Here is an 18,371-nt window from a genome sequence, read left to right on the forward strand (position 1 = left end):
AAGCCAGGTGGTGACTTAGATTTAGTTTTATTTCTAAAACAATTATATTTCTACCTGAGTGCTATGGAGCAAATTAAAATCTATTTCACAGGACTTTGAACTGCAAAAAACTGAGATCTCTGAAGGTAAAGACTAAGTCTCAATCACAGTGCCTGATACATGGTATATTTGAAGAATGAACTGATGTTCATTATCATAAAATAGGCGTTTACAGAATTTTCACACACACACATGGAAACTTCTAGTTGATCAAGACGGAGTAGCCTCATTTCTCCCAGGTGCCTCCTCTTTAAACTAAAGACCCCCTCTACACAAAGATAGAAGACAGGATGGAAAGAAGGAGGACGAGTGCCTGGAGACTTGGGGACCTAAGGAACACCTCAGCACTCAGTCTCCTGGGATTCCTCACTGTTTCCCATGTATTCTCACCAGGGTGCCAGAGAAGCCTGTGACCTGGAACCCACAAGAGTCAAATATAAAAAAGTGCCAAGAATAGCCCGTTCCCGCCGCTAAAAGATCAATAAAAGGATGAGCTAACAATGGAAAATCCTTCAGGCAATACTCACCCTGCTCAAGCAAACATGAAAGGAAAAACTGTACCACTATGCCACTGAGGTTTCAGTGGGGCTAAGGGGGTAGACACTCTTACACACACACATGAGAAAGCAGGGTCCTAATCTTCCACCCACAGCCTGGCAGAAGCAGGGAGTGCTCCATTCACCCCTCTGTGGTGCTGGTAGGTCCAGTCCCCAAGCTGATCTTCTCTCTCCTCCTAGGCAGAAGCAGACGACAGTACTCTGGTGCCACTGCCAGGGTAGTGTCTTCAGGATGAAGCTGAGATAATAAGGCGAGATGAATTAGTGGTCCACTTTTGCTGGGAGTCCCTGGTGGCTCAAAGGGTAAAACGTCTGCCTGCAATCCAGGAGACCCGGCTTTAACCCTTGGGTCTGGAAGATCCCCTGGAGAAGGAAATGGCAACCCATTCCAGTACTCTTGCCTAGAAAACTCCATGGATGGAGGAGCCTGGTGGGCTACAGTCCATGGGGTCGCAAAGAGTCGGACACAACTGAGCGACTTCACTTTCACTTTCTTTGCTGGGAAGGTCTTGGCAGGGCCAAGTGAGGAGCTGAACATCTGCTCCATCCACCTGCAAGGAGGCAGTGGGAATAAAAGCAAGATTTCTGCAGAGGTGGGGTCAGGGAGGCCTAAGGAGAAACTGAACATACACCTCCAACCCTCACACTATACTGCTACAGGAAGGCTACCTGCCCAACGAAAGAAATCAAAAAGGATCCAGACCTCATACAAATTGACCAGGATAGAATCAAAATTCACTCATCATACCAAGGACCTTTAGAGTCACAATTTGAATGAGAAGACAAGAGACTTACACCAAGATGAAATAAATGTTGGAATTATCTGACAAGGATTTTAAAGCAACTCCAATAAAACTACTTCAACAAGCAACCCTAAAATGCCTGTGACACAGACAAGAAATAGCCCCAACCAAAGCCCGCTCTCTCTCGAGCTAAAAGGCCAGTGAAGGACCAGCCTACCAAGATGGAAAACTTTTAAACAATAACCACTCTACTCCAGCCAGACTTAACAGTGAAAATTGTGACTCTATTCATACCAGCAAAGGCAGAGTGGGAAGCAGGCCCAATCCCCTGCCAGGGTAGTGCGAGTGGAGGCCACGTGGGGAGCAGTGACAAGGCACACCTGCCTCTCCTGCCCCTCCTAGCCAGGATGGTCAACAGTTAGCATATGCAAGTAAGTGCACGCACCCCATGTGCAGTGAGGTCAAATAATACTAAAACGTTGGACTTCGGAGCAGAGAACGGTTTTACTGCAGGGCCATGCATGGAGATGGGTGGGTCATGCCTTAAAAACCCTGAATTCCCGGAAAGCTTTCAGCAGAGCCCTTTTCTAGGAAAGCTGAGGGAGAGGCAAACATCTTGCTGAAAATGTGTGTGTGTGTGTGTAGTCGCTCAGTCGTGTCCGACTCTTTGCGACCCCATGGACTATAGCCCACCAGGCTCCTTTGTCCACAGAGTTCTCCAAAGAATACTGGAGTGGGTAGCCATTCCCTTCTCCAGGGGATCTTCTCAACCCAGGGATCGAATCCGGGTCTCCGGGACTGCAAGCAGATTCTTTAAGGTCTGAGCCACCAGGGAAGGCCCTTAATGAAAACATATTATATCAAAATATGTGGGATGTAGCTAAAGCAATGCTAAGAGAGAAATGTATAGCACTAACTGTATATTTTAGAGAAGAAAGGTCTCAAATAAATAACCTAAATTCTTACCTCAACACTAGAAAAAGAAACCCAAAGCAAGACGGAAGGAAATAATAAAGATAAAATCAGAAATCAGTGACGTTTCAAATAAGAAAACAATTGAGGGAAAAAATCAATGAAGTAAAATCTGTTTCCCCCCGAAATTGGTAAAGTTGATTAATCTCTACCAAGACTGATAAAGATTTTTAAAAAGATAAAAGACAAAAATTATCAATATCAGGAATGAAACAGGGGAGATGTCTATAATTCTATAGCCATTAAAAGGATAGTAAGAAGTACCACAAACTTCATACTCATAAATTTGGCAACTTAGAAAAAAAATGGGCCAATTCCTTGAAAATCACAAGCTACCAAAGCTTAACCAAGATGAAATAAACAACAGTCAGATAATTATTAAATACAGTGAATTTGTAATTTTAAAGTTTCCAATAAATCTTCAGGCTCTGATGGGTTCACTGAAGAATTCTACCAAACATTTAAAGTCAAATCAGCATTGATTTTATATAACCTCTTCCAGAAATTAGAAGAGGAAGAAACACTTCCCAACTCATTTTATAAAGTTACTGCTACGTGGATACCAAAACCTGACAACACAAAAAACAAAAACTACTCACTGATATAGCTCATGAACTCAAAACATTAGCAAATCAAATCCAGCAATATATGGAAAGAAATATGCGCCATGACCAAGCTGGATTTATTCCAGATATTCAAGACTTATTTGACATTTGAAAATACTATCACCAGGGTAAAGAACAAAAATCATATAATAGAAGAATCTGACAAAATCCAGCATCCATTCATGACTTAAAAAAAAAAGAAACTCTGGCAAGCTAAGAATAGAAGGTAATTTCCTTAACTTGATAAACATCATCCACAAAACTCTACAGCTAACATATTTAATGGTGAAAGACAATGCTTTTTCCCTAAGATCGCAAAAAAGACAAGAATGTCTGCTCTAATCACTGCAACTTAACACAGTATTATAAGTTCTAATCAGAGTAATAAGCCACGAAAAAGAAATAAAAAGCAAACAGAGTGTAAACAAAGGAATGAAATGGACACTACTTACATACGACATATAAAATATGTCTACATATAAAATCCCAAGGAATCCACCAAAAAACTAGAACTATGAGTTTCACGAGATTGTAGAATATAAGATAAACTAATCACATTTCTATATACAAACTACAAAAATGTGGAGACAGAAATTAGAAGCAACATAAGATTTACAATTGCTCCAAGGAAATAAAATATAAACCTAACAAAATACCTATAGGATCTGTATCCTGAAAATTATAAAATGTTAATGAAAAAATTGAAGAGAACCTAAACAGAGAAACACACTGTACTCGTGTATTATAAGACTCAACAAGATGCCAATCCTTCCCAAATGGATATATAAATTTAAAGTAATTCCTATCAAAATGCCAGCAAGTGTTCTATAGATATAGGAAAGCTTATTCTAAAACAGAAACTGAAAGGCACATGACCTGGAATAGCTAAAGAAATTTTGAAAAAGCAGAATAAGGTGGGAGGAATCACTATACCTGACAGTGAGGCTTGCTACAGAGCCACGTAACAGTAGTCAAGACGGCATGACACTGGCAGAAGGATAAACACTCAATCAATGGGACAGCTCAGAGAACCCAGAAATAGAGCCACACAAATATGCTCAACTGATTTTTGCCTGCAAAAGAAATTCAGTGGAGGAAGGAGAGACTGTTCAACAAGTAGTGCTAGAGCAACTGGTCATCCATAGGCAAAACAAACAAAAAGCCTCAACCTACATCTCAAGCAACCTATGTTGATGTATAGCAAAATCAATACAATATTGTAAAGTAATTAACCTCCAATTAAAATAAATAAATTTATATTAAAAAATTAACTCAAAACAGATCATGGACTTAAATGTAAAATGCAAATTTATAAAATGTTAGAAGCAAACAAAGGAGAAAATCTTTAGGATGAATGACTAGACAAAGAGTTTTTAGACTTACCACCAAAAATACAATCTATAAAAGGAAAAATAATTAAATTACTGCATCAAAATTAAAACATTCTGCTCTGTGAAAGATCCGATTAAGCAATGAAAAGACAAGCTACAACCTGGGAAAAAAATATTTTCAAACATATCCAACATGGATTTTAATCAAGAATATATATATATATATATATATATATATATATATATATTTCAAAAACTCCTTAAATACAACAGTAATAAAGCATTCAACTAGAAAATGGATGAATGGCACAGATATTTCACTGAAGAGAATATGGAGATCAGTCCTGGGTGTTCATTGGAGGGACTGATGTTGAAGCTGAAACTCCAATACTTTGGCCACCTGATGCGGAGAGCTGACTCATTTGGAAAGACCCTGATGCTGGGAAAGACTGAGGGCAGGAGGGGAAGGGGACGACAGAGGATGAGATGGTTGGATGGCATCACTGATACAATGGACATGGGTTTGGGTGGACTCCGTGAGTTGGTGATGGACAGGGAGGCCTGGCGTACTGCAGTTCATGGGGTCACAAAGAGTAAGACACGACTGAGCGACTGAACTGAACTGAATATAGAGATGTCAAACAAGCATATGAAAAGATGTTCAACATCATTAGCCATTACAGAAATGCAAATTTAAACTACAATGATGTCACCTATATATCTATTAGAATGGCTAAATAAAAAATAGTAATAATACCAAAGGTTGGTGAGCACATGGAGAATGAGATCAGTCATACATTGCTGTTGGGGAGAGAAACACTGGAAAAAAGAGTACACCAGTAATTTCTCACAAAACTATACACTCATTTAGCATGTAACTCAGCAATTATACTTTCCAGCATTTATTCCAGGGAAATGAAAGCTCATGTTCACAAAAAACCTGTACATGACTCTTCATAGCAGTTTTATTTGTAATAGCCAAAAACTAGAAAAAACCTGAAGGTCCTTCAATAAGTTAATAAACCATGATACCTCCACTCTATGGAATACTACTCAGCAATAAAAAAGAACAAATTATTGGTTCACACAAAAAACCTGGATGGTTCTCAAGGGAGTCATGCTGAGTGAAAAAGGCCAATCTCAAAAGGATATATACTATATCACTCCATTTAAAGAGCATTCTTGAAATGACAAAATTATAGAGATGAACATACTAGTGGTTGCCAGGGTATAGGTAGAGGGGAAAGGAGGGATATAGCTATGTCAGGATGTAGCTGTGTCTATGAAAAGATTGCATAAGGAATCCTGGTTAAAAAAACAACTGTCTTCTATCTTGACTGTGGTGGCCACACAAGTCTACACAAGTGATAGAGCTACACGTACACACAAGCACACACACCACATACACACTAGTGCAAGTAAAATTGGTGAAATCTGAATACGATCCATGGATTATATCAATGTCAGTTTTCTGGTTATGATGTTCTGCTATACTTATGTAAGATACTACTATTGGGAGAAATTAGTTGAAGTATATATGGAATCTATTATTTCTTATAATTGCATGTGAATCTATAATTATCTCAAGAGAAAAAAATTAAAGAAAATCAAGTCAGCAATATACAAAAATGAATGTGAAACAGGAAGTGAGGGTGGCAATGTCCAATCTGATTCCAAGGTTTTACAGTCTCCCACAGAAGCACACATCCCATTAGAACATAACAGTGATTCTTCCTTAAGAAAGGTTTTGTGAGAAGGAAATCTGAAAGACTCTTGACTGAACCAAGTGAATGGGTTTTCCAAATGAGACCGTCAGAGCAAGACACAGTCAGATGGATTGGCAAGTTTAATGTTGTCCCCATCTCTGCCTTCCCCTGGTGCCCTATCAGGTAGGAGGAAGCTTCTGACCAAAAGTAGATCAGTTAAAAGAAAAACAAAGAAGCTACAATTTTTGCACATCTGAAAGTAGTAAGTTTATGTATGATGCTGCTACATATAATTAAAAAAGCAAATACTAAAACCTTCTCTAACACCGTCTCCACAATTCCATTTCAAAAAATCTGTTCTAGCATATTCTGCTTAGATGAAGATGTACCAAGGAAGAATTCAAAAAGATCAGTGCACCCAGAAGCTCTCAAAGAAAGCAGTCATGCAGATTGCTCTCTTAACACTTTATTGAACAAAGAACACTCTGTAGAACATATGATGGGCTAGGTCTACACTGTGCGCAGTAAAGCTGAACATGACAATAGTTCAATGTGAAGTGTTAAACAAAATTAGGGTTCTTCATTGTACAAAACTTCTTATGTAGCTGTCATGCAAGAATAATGCATTAAATTCAGCATTTTCATCAATCATCTATCAGTTCAGTTCAGCTGCTCAGTCGTGTCCAACTTTTTGCGACTCATGGACTGCAGCATTTCTGTGGTATATATTTCAAACAAATTAGTTACACTGAAAATACTCAAACATCTTTCAGCTTCTCTTGGATGCCAAATAAAATCTTAGTACAAATATCAAAAATGCTGGTCACCCCAAAAGACAGACTACCAAAGAATATAAGTTCCAAAATACTGTTTATTAAGTTGGATAAAGGCAAGGATTATCAGTCATTGCAAAATTCATGTAAGAACACTTAATAGTCCAGCTATAAGCATTTCTTTTAAGCTTTTCACATTAATGAGTGCTGTTTATAGTATTAAAATTCTATCACTCAAGCATCAATGATTACATTTCAGAAAAGGAAATCATTTGTGCCATCTTTCTACAAAAGAGAAAACATTATAATAAACAGAACTAGTATCTATAATAGGATACACTGTGGGTTGGGGGATAGTTAAGGAAAAATAGTGCTTTACTTTTATGGTAGAAATCATGTAATGTAAATATCGTTTTGCCCCTTACCAAAAAAATCCATGAGAAAAGCTCAAATTTGAACCCTGTGTGCATTTATTTTAAAATCTATGTTCATGAGTTTATACTGCATCTGTTTATACCAATACGTGGCAAATATCTATCACTTTCACATACATTGAACCATTCTAGGGGAATATGGGGAGAAAAAGGCCTTACCTATGCATCACCTAGTACAACTTTTACTTATAAAAATGCAAGTTCTTTGAGTTAATGACTTTAAAAACCAACATGTACCTCTGTTAATTCCTCTCTCTCCACCCTCCTATCCTCACCATCTCGAAAGAACTAGTCTAATGCCTTTGCATCTGCTAAGATTTGTCAATGAGGTCGTTGAGTACCACCTCCACTGAAACAAAAGTACACTGTCTATTGCACCTTCCTTTTCTTTAACAAGTGAGCAGAACTGTAATGCTTCCAACCACCTGTCTAGATCTCTAGGTAATTTATACTGCTGCTGGCATGTCTGCTAGCTCTGCAGAACGGCTGCTTGTCTACAATGGCCAGTGTCCAGCAGCTAGATATTTTTTGGAGTTATGCTTGTTATCAGGGAAATCAGAAGTTTATGTATGTTAGAGACAGTGCTTCCTGCCTGTCCCATTCAAACTTGCTATGCGCTGCAATTAGTATGGTTTTGCTCACTTCCTTGTCTGCTGTAACTATGGCAGAAAGAACTGTTTCTGTCTCGGAACCAGTTCATGCTTGTGAGGAAACATGGTGGAAAGAGGAATAGTTGATGAGGGGCCACGGGAGGGGCTTGGCAGACCAGATGAAAGGCTCACTCTCTGGATCCTTCAAATGGTCTTTAATGCTCTTGAGTAAGACAGAGAAAGATCAATGATATACAAGGCAAGAGACATCAAGGAAACCAGCAGCATGAAGTAGATGATGTTTTTCTCTGTGGGGCGAGAGAGGAAGCAATCCACCTGATGTGGCAGGGGTCTCGTTTGCAAGTGGAAACCACATTCAGGCTGAATCCCTAGATGTACCACTGGATCAGCAGGAAAGCCACGTCAAAGACAGACTTGATGAAGATGCAGATGGTATAGGTTTACAGCAAGCCTCCATCCCACCATCTTCACCGTGTCGTGTTCTTCAAGGCCATACTTGAACTTCCTGATTTCAATTTCCTCTAAGGGCATCTCTACAATCGCACCATTGGTTTGGGCAACTTTGAGCTCCTCCTCTTTCTTATTCAACTTGTCCTCCTTTTGCATCACACAGGACACATGGACTAGGTACAGGAGTGTGGGGACAGATGCAACTATGATCTGTGGGACTCAGAAGTGCATGTGAGAGATTGAGAAGGACTGATCATAGCAGACATTTTCACAACCAGGTTGCCCAACATTACAACTAAAGGCAAACTACTCATCATGTCAGGCTGACTCAACTGCTGTTCCCAGTAGCAGGATTCTGAAAACCAAAGGACTGAGAGCCATACCTTCCCTATAGCTGTGAACCCTGTCAAGGAGTTGGCCTAAAGCACTCTAGTAACTCATGCTGCCTGTTCGCTGTTCTTTCCCTTAAAAGCAAAGTAGGTATGCCAAGTGACTGCACTCCTTAGAGGATGAAGTAAAATGAAAAAGCACTCAGAACTGTCTAAAACTTACAAGTCTGTTACTCTTTGGTACCTTCCTCATTTTTCCCCTAACAAAAGGCAATTGCTGATACCTGATAAAAACTGATGTGGATTCACTTTCCATACATGGTGAGTAAATATTCTTAAATAAGAATGTACATATATCAATAATGTGTCAAGTTACATAAACAGGGGAACAAAACAGACACATTTAAATGTCTCCAATTCCAGAATGAGGCAATCTTCAAAGATTAAAACTCAAGCACAAAAACTGAATTAAAAATTTACATGCATATATTGGCTGATTCATTTTCAGATGTATCAGGCCATCGTCTCCAGATAATGATATTCATCCCAGCATTATTTATGAGTGCTTAGTAGGTGTTACATATGATAATGGGCACTGGTTCCTACTATGAGTCCTTCAGAGCTCACAATCAACTGGGGGAACAGATCAGCAAAAGCACAGTATTTTACTGATTATCACAATTAACTGACTATAAGATAAATCATTATTTTACTTACCATTCAGAAAGCAATCAGGGCATCCAAGGTAAGATATGCCCCAATTTCAGAACTGTGGGCGGGGGAATGTATACTTAGAATCAATGAAAAAGGTTTAGTAAATGAATATGCAAGTGCAAATTTAATTAAGTGTCAAGAAGAAACAAACAGGCACTGACAGAGATTAGCACAACGAAATCCAGATCAGAATGTACAGAGTCAGCCAACCAAAGACTGGAAAAACTGCTGCGTGTGAAGAAGCAGCAGGGGCAAAAATTTGAAGAGGGAAGGACTCACTGTATTCAAGGAGCTCAAAGGCAGGCAGTATGGTTACCAGGTAGTAGAGAGAGCTAGCAGAATATGACAAAGGAGGCTACCTCAGGCATCAGCAGAGAATCCCAGAGGCAGAAAGTCAAATCACACTGTGAGGCCGGGGCAAGACTGAGGCCATCAGAGAAAGTAGTAATGGCGGTTGGGGGAGTTCTAGGGGATGGTAAGAGAGTCAAGGGAGGAAACAGGATGCAATTGAGGGATATACAAATCAGTACAGAGACAAGGGCTCTGGGTAATGGATGACCAGTGAATTCTGGTGGTGTCAAAAGATGTCAGGAATCATGGGTCTGATCCTGAGAGTCTCTGGAGAGGGGAAGACAATCTGTACCAGTGCTGTGGTCCTGAATCCTGTGGTACATAAAGGGGCATTTTACAAGGATAGCTGCCATTCCAGTCAGCAGAGAGTAGACCAGCAAGATCAGAACCAAAAAGAGGAGCTGCTACTCTCCTCATCTGGGAACTGAAGTCAGGTCTCTGCCAACAGGGGTCTCAATTTAAATACTTATCTACTGAATGTGGACCATTATCTTCCTTTCAATTGTTAGCACATGGAAGCTTTTTTGTAAAGACTACAATACTTCATTCTTCCTGGTTTCTTCTAAGATAGTGTTTTAATATATCAAGAGCTTTTAAAAGAATTTCAGGAGCAGCAATTCTGATACCACCCAACAAAGTGGTGTCAGTAGGTGGAACCTGCATGGGGCACAACATACACCTGCCAAGCCTCTACTGAAGACCTTCTATTCTTTCTCCACTTCCTCCTGACAGTCCTCTTTCTTTATAAGTAATGTCTCTGAGGAAAAAGCCTAAGGAGAAGTTTCTGCCTCTAATTCAGAACATGCCAAACAAACAGATCTTACCTTAAAATGAAGGACCACAGCTAACTGATTATCACACAGCAAAAATAATTATTTTCAACCAAATTATTTCAATATAGCACTGCCTCATCATTTTTAAAACAAACTTTATTTTTGGGCTCCAAATCACTGCAGATGGTGACTGCAGCCATGAAATTAAAAGACACTTGCTCCTTGGAAGGAAAGTTATGACCAACCTAGACAGCATATTAAAAAGCACAGACATTACTTTGCCAACAAAGGTCCATCTAGTCAAGGCTATGGTTTTTCCAGTAGTCATGTATGGATGTGAGAGTTGGACTATAAAGAAAGCTGAGCACTGAAGAATTGATGCTTTTGAACTATGGTATTGGAGAAGACTCTTGAGAGTCCCTTGGACTGCACGGAGATCCAGTCAATCCTTAAGCAAATCAGTTCTGAATATTCAGTGGAAGGACTGATGTTGAAGCTGAAACTCCACTACTTTGGCCACCTGATGCAAAGAACTGACTCATTTGAAAAGACCTTGATGCTGGGAAAGATTGAAGGCTGGAGAAGAAGGGGACGACGGAGGATGAGATAGTTGGATGGCATCACCGACTCAATGGACATGAGTTTGAGCAAGCTCTGGGAGTTGGTGATGGACAGGGAGGCCTGGCGTGCTGCAGTCCATTGGGTCACAAAGAGTCGGACACAACTGAACAACTGAACTGAACTAAACTTATTTAGTATATTAACATAACATTCATAATATTTATATTTTAATTCTCCCTCTTTAAAAAATTAAATAATTATGTAAATCAGAAATAAAATTGCAGATATTACTGTTTGGGAAATGGAAAAAAAATTAAATAATTAAAAAATTATTCCCAAAGGTAAATGTTCATTTCAAACAATTAGAACTAACAGAGGAAAACATTTCTTAAAGTAAACATAATATGAATTTGCCAATTAATGAGCCATCTTAAATACCATGCAGCTTACTTGTTTCTTGGTTTAATGGCTGTTCCTCACAGTAGATTCAGTGAGAAAAATAAAACTTAAAATGAAACCTAAGAAGGGGTGCAAGGTTAATGCATTTTACAATGTCAACCACTCAAAGTTGGTTACAACTGTTCTCCAAGGATAAGAACTGAAGCTTCCCAAAATGTAATTTTTTACCAAGTAATCAAATTATAAGATTTAAAAGCATACCCAGTGCTTTCTCAGTTGCTTAAATAATACATTTTAGCCAAACTGTCCTCTATCAGGCAGACTCTGGAAGTAATCCTATTAAGCTAAAATCACCAAGATGTATAGTTCATAATTAATACATTCTTCCAGGTTAATTGAAAATAGACCATCCACAGCATAAAAGTTGGTCATTTATTCTCATTAGTTTTTCAAATTTAACCAATGCTTAGTCCCAAAGATTTCAAAATGCCTTTAAAAATTGAGTTACTTCTTCAAAAACAAGTGGGGTAAAGAAACAACAAATGAAGGTTAAAGAAAATAATCCCTGAAACTGCTTTAGCATGGTTTATAGAAGGTATCTGATAAAACAAAAAACAGTGCTGGGGTGGGAGCAGGTGCAAAAAATAAAAACTTCTAGTTAATTTAGGATGAAGTTATTGGGAATTTTCTAGAACGACATGAAGTTCTTAATTTTTACAAATCTTTGGCTCTGAAAAGTTCTTACTAAGCACTTTAAAAAATACACAGATCGGAGATTCAAAGGGATGAAAATAACAGAGAATGAATCATCTAGCTAAGCAAATGGCTCATACGGAAGTTAAAAGCCTCTTGTTGAACATTATTTTAAAACTGGACAACGTGTTTCTAATTTGAAAATACAAATACAAAACTTTAGGTTTTAGCTCCAATACATAAAGTGCTTGGGTATTGTCATTCCTATCCTTACAACAAGAAAAAATCTGAATAAACTGCCAATCAACAACTTTTATTAGACTTATCAGAGACTTGACGACACAGGGCAAACTGAACTACTGAAATCTGGAGAGACAGGCAAATGCAGAGAATCACATCCAAGATCAGCTTACCTGGAACAGAAGGTGTTGGAGTAATACACTGGTAAGAAAATTTAAATTGTAATTTTGACAAAAGATTATGCATGAGAACTCTTGGAGGCCCAATCTTAGGAAAGCCTCTATATTCTAATGGTTTTACCTCCAGGAACCTTACCAAGTTCTGAGTGTAAAGATCCAACAACAATTTCCTCCCCTTTTGGGTAAGAGGAAGAGAGAAGTAACCATTTTGAAATGCACCCATGGGAAAGGTAACAGTTTTGAAAAAAGCCTAGAAGGTTCTCCTTAACAAAAGCCAACATTCCAAGGGAAAATTTACCCAAGCCTTTTATACTGTCCTGGGAGAGAGGGTATTAGCCAAATACAGACTCCTCTAGTCTCAGTTCAATTCAGTCCCTCAGTCATGTCCCACTCTTTGCGACCCCATGGACTGCAGCATGCCAGGCCTCCCTGTCCATCATTAACTCCTGGAGTTCACCCAAACCCATGTCCATTGAGTCGGTGATGCCATCCAACCATCTCATCCTCGGTCATCCCCTTCTCCTCCTGCCCTCAATCTTTCCCAACATCAGGGTCTTTTCAAATGAGTCAGCTCTCCGCATCAGGTGGCCAAAGTAGTGGAGTTTCAGCTTCAACATCAGTGCTTCCAATGAACACCCAGGACTGATCTCCTTTAGGATGGACTGGTTGGATCTCCTTGCTGTCCAAGGGACTCTCAAGAGTCTTCTCCAACATCACAGTTCAAAAGCATCAATTCTTCAGTGCTCAGCTTTCTTTATAGTCCAACTCTCACATTCATACATGACTACTGGAAAAACCATAGCCTTGACTAGACGGACCTTTGTTGGCAAAGTAACGTCTCTGCTTTTTAATACCCTGCCTAGGTTGGTCATAACTTTCCTTCCAAGGAGTAAGCGTCTTTTAATTTCTGCAGTGATTTTGGAGCCCCCCAGAAATAAAGTCAGCCACTGTTTCCCCAACTATTTGCCATGAAGTGATGGGACCAGATGCCATGATATGAGTTTCCTGAATGTTGAGCTTTAAGCCAACTTTTTCACTCTCCTCTTTCACTTATATCAAGAGGCTCTTTAATTCTTCTTCACTCTCTGCCATAAGGGTGGTGTTATCTGCATACTGCTAGCCTTGTCTCACCTAAAAGGAAGAAGGTTGCAGTCCGGGGCTCAGGCCCACCAAAAGACTAACATTTGGTTCTAGTATCATAAAACACTTCCCCTTCCCCACATTCTATCACCATGTCACCAAAATGCCAGTACACTAACAACAGATTACAACAGAAAGAGTTGCAAGAAACAGATTCTATTTAAAAAGGACTTCTCAGAGAAACCCTAAGATAATGGGGGAGAAAAATTTTAAAAACAAAGAAACTAGAGGAAACTGAAAGGGAAAGGGAAAGGGAAGTCGCTTAGTAGTGTCTGACTCTTCGCAACCCCATGGACTGCAGCCTACCAGGCTCCTCCATCCACGCGATTCTCCAGGCAAGAGTACTGGAGTGGGGAGCCATTGCCTTCTCCGAGAGGAAACTGAAGCCTCTGGCATACACACATTTAACATTAAACACAGCCTAACTCCTAACCAAATTAACATGAAACCTTACACTACGGGCGTATTTACCTCTGTTTCTATTATCCAATATGTCCTACCTGGCTTTTAAAAAAAAGTAAAAAGTATGCTAGAAGGCAAGGGAAAACACTGAGGAGATTAAGCATCAGAACAAGACTTACATTGGTCACAGATTTGGGGAATAATTTCAGATAACAACTATCATTATTGTCATAAGCATGCAAATGGAAAAGGGAGACAACATGCAAGAACAGATGACTAATGTAAGAATATACAACTTTAAGGAAAAAGTAAAAGGAAATGCTAACAATCAAAAACACCATAACAAAAATGAATAATACTTTTAATGGACTCATCAGTAGACTGGACACGGCCAAGGAAGCAATCAGTGAGTTTAAAGATATGTCAGAGAAATTTCCCAAACTAAAATGCAAACAGAAAAAAGAATTTTAAAAAGGAGAAAAGAATATCCAAGAACTACGTGACAATTAGAAAAGGTGTCACTGAAATACCAGATGAAGGAGACAAAAGATAAGAACTATTTGAAGGAATAACTGCTGAGAATCTTCCAAAATCAATGTCTTCCAAATCAAAGACACCAAATGATATATCCAAGAAGCTTGGAGCACATCAAGTAAAATAAATACCTGAAAACTCTACACCTAAACATACTGTATTCAAACTACACAAAATCAAATGCGAAGAGAAAATTATGAAAGAAGTGAGAGGGAGAAAAAAACACCTTCCTTATAAAAAACAAGAAGTACATTTGACTTCTTCTCAGAAGCCAGAAAGTGAAATATTTAGTGGTGAAAGAAAAAAAAAAAATAAACGAATCTAGAAAGCATTCAGTGAAATTATCCTTCGAAAGTGAAGGAGAAATACTTTCTCAGATAAACAAAAACTGAGGGAATTTGTCACTAGTGGACCTGCCTAGTAGAAACTGTTTTAAAAAAGTTCTTCAGAGAAAGAAAACGACATAGATCAGAAAGTCAGATCCGCACAAAGAAAGAAGGAAAGAAATCATTGGAGAAGGCATAAATGAAGTTAAAAAAGTCTATTTTTCTTATTCTTAATAGATACTTGTTCTAAGTAACAAGGTGTGTGCAAGCTCAGTCGTGTAAGTAACAATGTGTGTGTGAGCTCAGTCGTGTCCGTCTCTTTTCAACCCCGTAGACAGTAGTCCACCAGGCTCCTCTGTCCATGGGATTCTCCAGGCAAGAATAATGGAGTGGGCAGCCATTTCCTACTCCTCTAAGTAATCAGAGTAATAGTGTATTTGCTGATTATAGCAAATGGATATGTAAAATGAAAGGTACCTCTACTATCTGAAAAGCAGATAAAGAGTTATCTGACAGTAGACTTAGACAAGTTGTAAATATACACTGTTAACTCTAGAGCAACAACTAAAAACCCTTTTAAAAAGAAGGGTACTCATACTGTATATGCTGAGAGGAGATAAAGTAGAATCATACAAAATGGTCAACTGAAATCAGGGAAGGAAGAAAAAGGGGACCAATTATTGACTTTAGAAAAAGGAGTATAACAAATAGAAAAGTAATAAACATGGTTCATATTAATCCAAGTATATATATATATATATATATATAAAATACTCACTTTAAATGTGAATGACCAAAATACACCAATTAAAAGAGACTGTCAGAATAGATTTTAAAAACTCATATTAAATACAAAGATACATCTAGGTTAAAAGCAAAAGGGTGAAGAAAGATATACCCTGTTATTGTAGTATTAATCAAAAGAAAGCTGAAGTAGCTGTATCAGTTTTAGACAAAGGCTTTAGAACAAGAAAAATTAACAGGATAAAGAGGGGTATTAGAAAATGATATACTCTCCAAGAAGGCACAACAATCCTTAATATGTATGCACCAAACAAGCATCAAAATATATGAGGCAAAAGACAGAACTATAAAGAGAAATAAATCCACTATTATAGTTGGATACTTCAACATCCCCATTAGATAACTGACAGATCTAGCAGGCCAAAAAAAAAGAAAAAAACGAATAAAGATAGGTGAATTGAATAGTACCATCAATCAACCAGATCTACCTGCTATTTATGTAACACTTCATCCAACAACAGCAGAATACATATTATTCTCAAGTCACATGGAATATTCATCAATATAGACCAAATTCTGTACCACAAAACACAACTTCACAAAATTCAAAGAATAAAAATCATACAGAGTATACTCTCACAGCACAATGGAATTAAACTAGAAATCAGTAACAAATAGATAGCTGGAAAATCTCAAAATATTTAACTATTAAACAATACACTTCTAAATATACATAGGTCAAAGAAGAAATCTAAACAGGATTTTTAAAATATTTTTAACTAAATGAAAATCAAAATCTATATAATGCAGCAAAAGCAGGCCTTAGAGAAAAATTTATAGTATTATACACATATATTCTAAAAGAAAACAGGCTTAAAATCGATAACCTACACGTCTACCTTAGGAAATAAGGCAAAGAAGGACAACTTAAGACTAAAGCAAATGAATAAGAGAGTAGAACAGTAAAAATTATAGCAGTAATCAAAATTGAAAACAGGAACTCAACAGCGAAAAACGAGTGGAGACAATAGATGGTTCTTTGAAAACACTGATAAAATTGATAAACCTTTGACAAGATAACCAAGAAAAAAAAGAGAGAAGACAACAAATTATTAATAACAGAAATGAAAGAAGAGTCATCATTACAAATCACATGGACATTAAAAGGAAAATAAAGGAATATTATACATAAATCTATGCCTACATTTTTGATAACTTAGATAAGTGAACCAATTCCTTGAAAAAAACAAACTATCAACATTTATACAAGGAAAAATAAAAGATGATGTGAATAGGCCTATATCTAAGAAAGGAAGAAATTCTCTACGATCTCTTCCAGAAAACAAAAGTAGAAAAATACTTCAAAGAGAACTCTATGAGGCCACATTAGGGTATTACCAATTCTGAAACCAGATAAAGACATTAAAAGGCAAATTATATGAACTAGGGGCTTCCCTTGTGGCTCAGCTGGTAAAGAATCTGCCTGCAATGTGGGAGACCTGTGTTCAATACCTGGGTTGGGAAGACCCCCTGGAGAAGGGAACAGCTACCCACTCCAGTATTCTGGCCTGGAGAATTCCATGGACTGTATAGTCCATGGGGTCGCAAAGAGTCAGACAGGACTGAGCAACTTTCACTTTCACACACATGGACTAGACATAGAAATCTGCAACCAATATTATCAAATCAAATTCAGCAATGTACAAAAAGAAATACACATCTCAACCAAATGGGATTTATCTCAGATGTGCAAGGCTGGTTCAACATCCTAAAATTAATTCATAATCAGCAGATGAAAGTCAAACTACATGATTATATCAAATGATGTAGAAAAGCATTTGACAAAAGCCAATATCCATTCAGGATACATACTCTTAGCAATCTTAGAGAGAACTTCCTCAACTTGATAAAGGACATCTAAAACAAACCTACAAGCTAAAAACATCATATTTAATGGTGAGAAACTGCATGCCTTCCCACTAAGCTCAGAAAAAGACAAGAATGTCTCTTCTCACCATTTGTATTAAACACTGTACTGGAATTCATAACTAATACAAAACAAGTAAAGGAAATAAAAGGTATACAGATTGGGAAAGAAGAAAGAAAACTATTTTGTTTGCAGATGACATGACTGATTATGAAGAAAATCCCAAAGAATCTACCTGCCCCCCCCCAAAAAAATAACACTGAAACTAATAAGCAATTCTAGCAAGTTCATATGATACAAAGCTAATATACAAAGTCAATTGCTTTCCTATATACTAGCAATGAACTGGAATTTAAAAATTAAAAACAGGACTTCCTTGGTGGTACAGTGGATAAGAATCTGCCTGCTAATGCAGGGGACACAAGTTTGATCCCTGGCCCAGAAGATTCCACATGCCGTGGACAACTAAAGCCCATGCACCACACCAACAGAGTACACACTCTAGGGGCTGCAAGCCACAATTAATGAGCTCTCAAGCCTAGAGCCTGTGCTCCCAACAAGAGAAGCCACCACAACGAGAAGCCTGTGCACCATAACAAAGGGTAGCCCCTGCTCATCAGAACTAGAGAAAGCTTGAGTGCAGCAAAAACCTAGCACAGCCAAAAATAATGTTTTTTAAAAAATTAAAAACTATACCATCTATATCATCACCAAAAGAAAAAAATACTTAGCAATAAATCTAACAAAACAATTATAAGATATGCATGTAAAAAACTAAATAACTGTTGAAAAATTAAAATGAGAAAAATGCAGAGATATTCTGTACTCATTGATTAGA

The 18,371-nt window shown here is 37.9% G+C and overlaps 1 protein-coding gene and 1 pseudogene across 1 annotated transcript in view; both read right to left on the reverse strand.

Annotated features, from left to right (window-relative positions):
- Positions 1-18,371, reverse strand: part of CDKL5 (cyclin dependent kinase like 5) — a 107,456-nt gene that overhangs the window by 78,375 nt on the left and 10,710 nt on the right. The window lies entirely within an intron of this gene.
- On the reverse strand, positions 7,590-8,662 carry LOC138071033 (gap junction alpha-1 protein-like; annotated as a pseudogene).

This window comes from Capricornis sumatraensis, chromosome X (genome assembly GCF_032405125.1).
Source record: "Capricornis sumatraensis isolate serow.1 chromosome X, serow.2, whole genome shotgun sequence".
Taxonomy (NCBI): domain Eukaryota; kingdom Metazoa; phylum Chordata; class Mammalia; order Artiodactyla; family Bovidae; genus Capricornis; species Capricornis sumatraensis.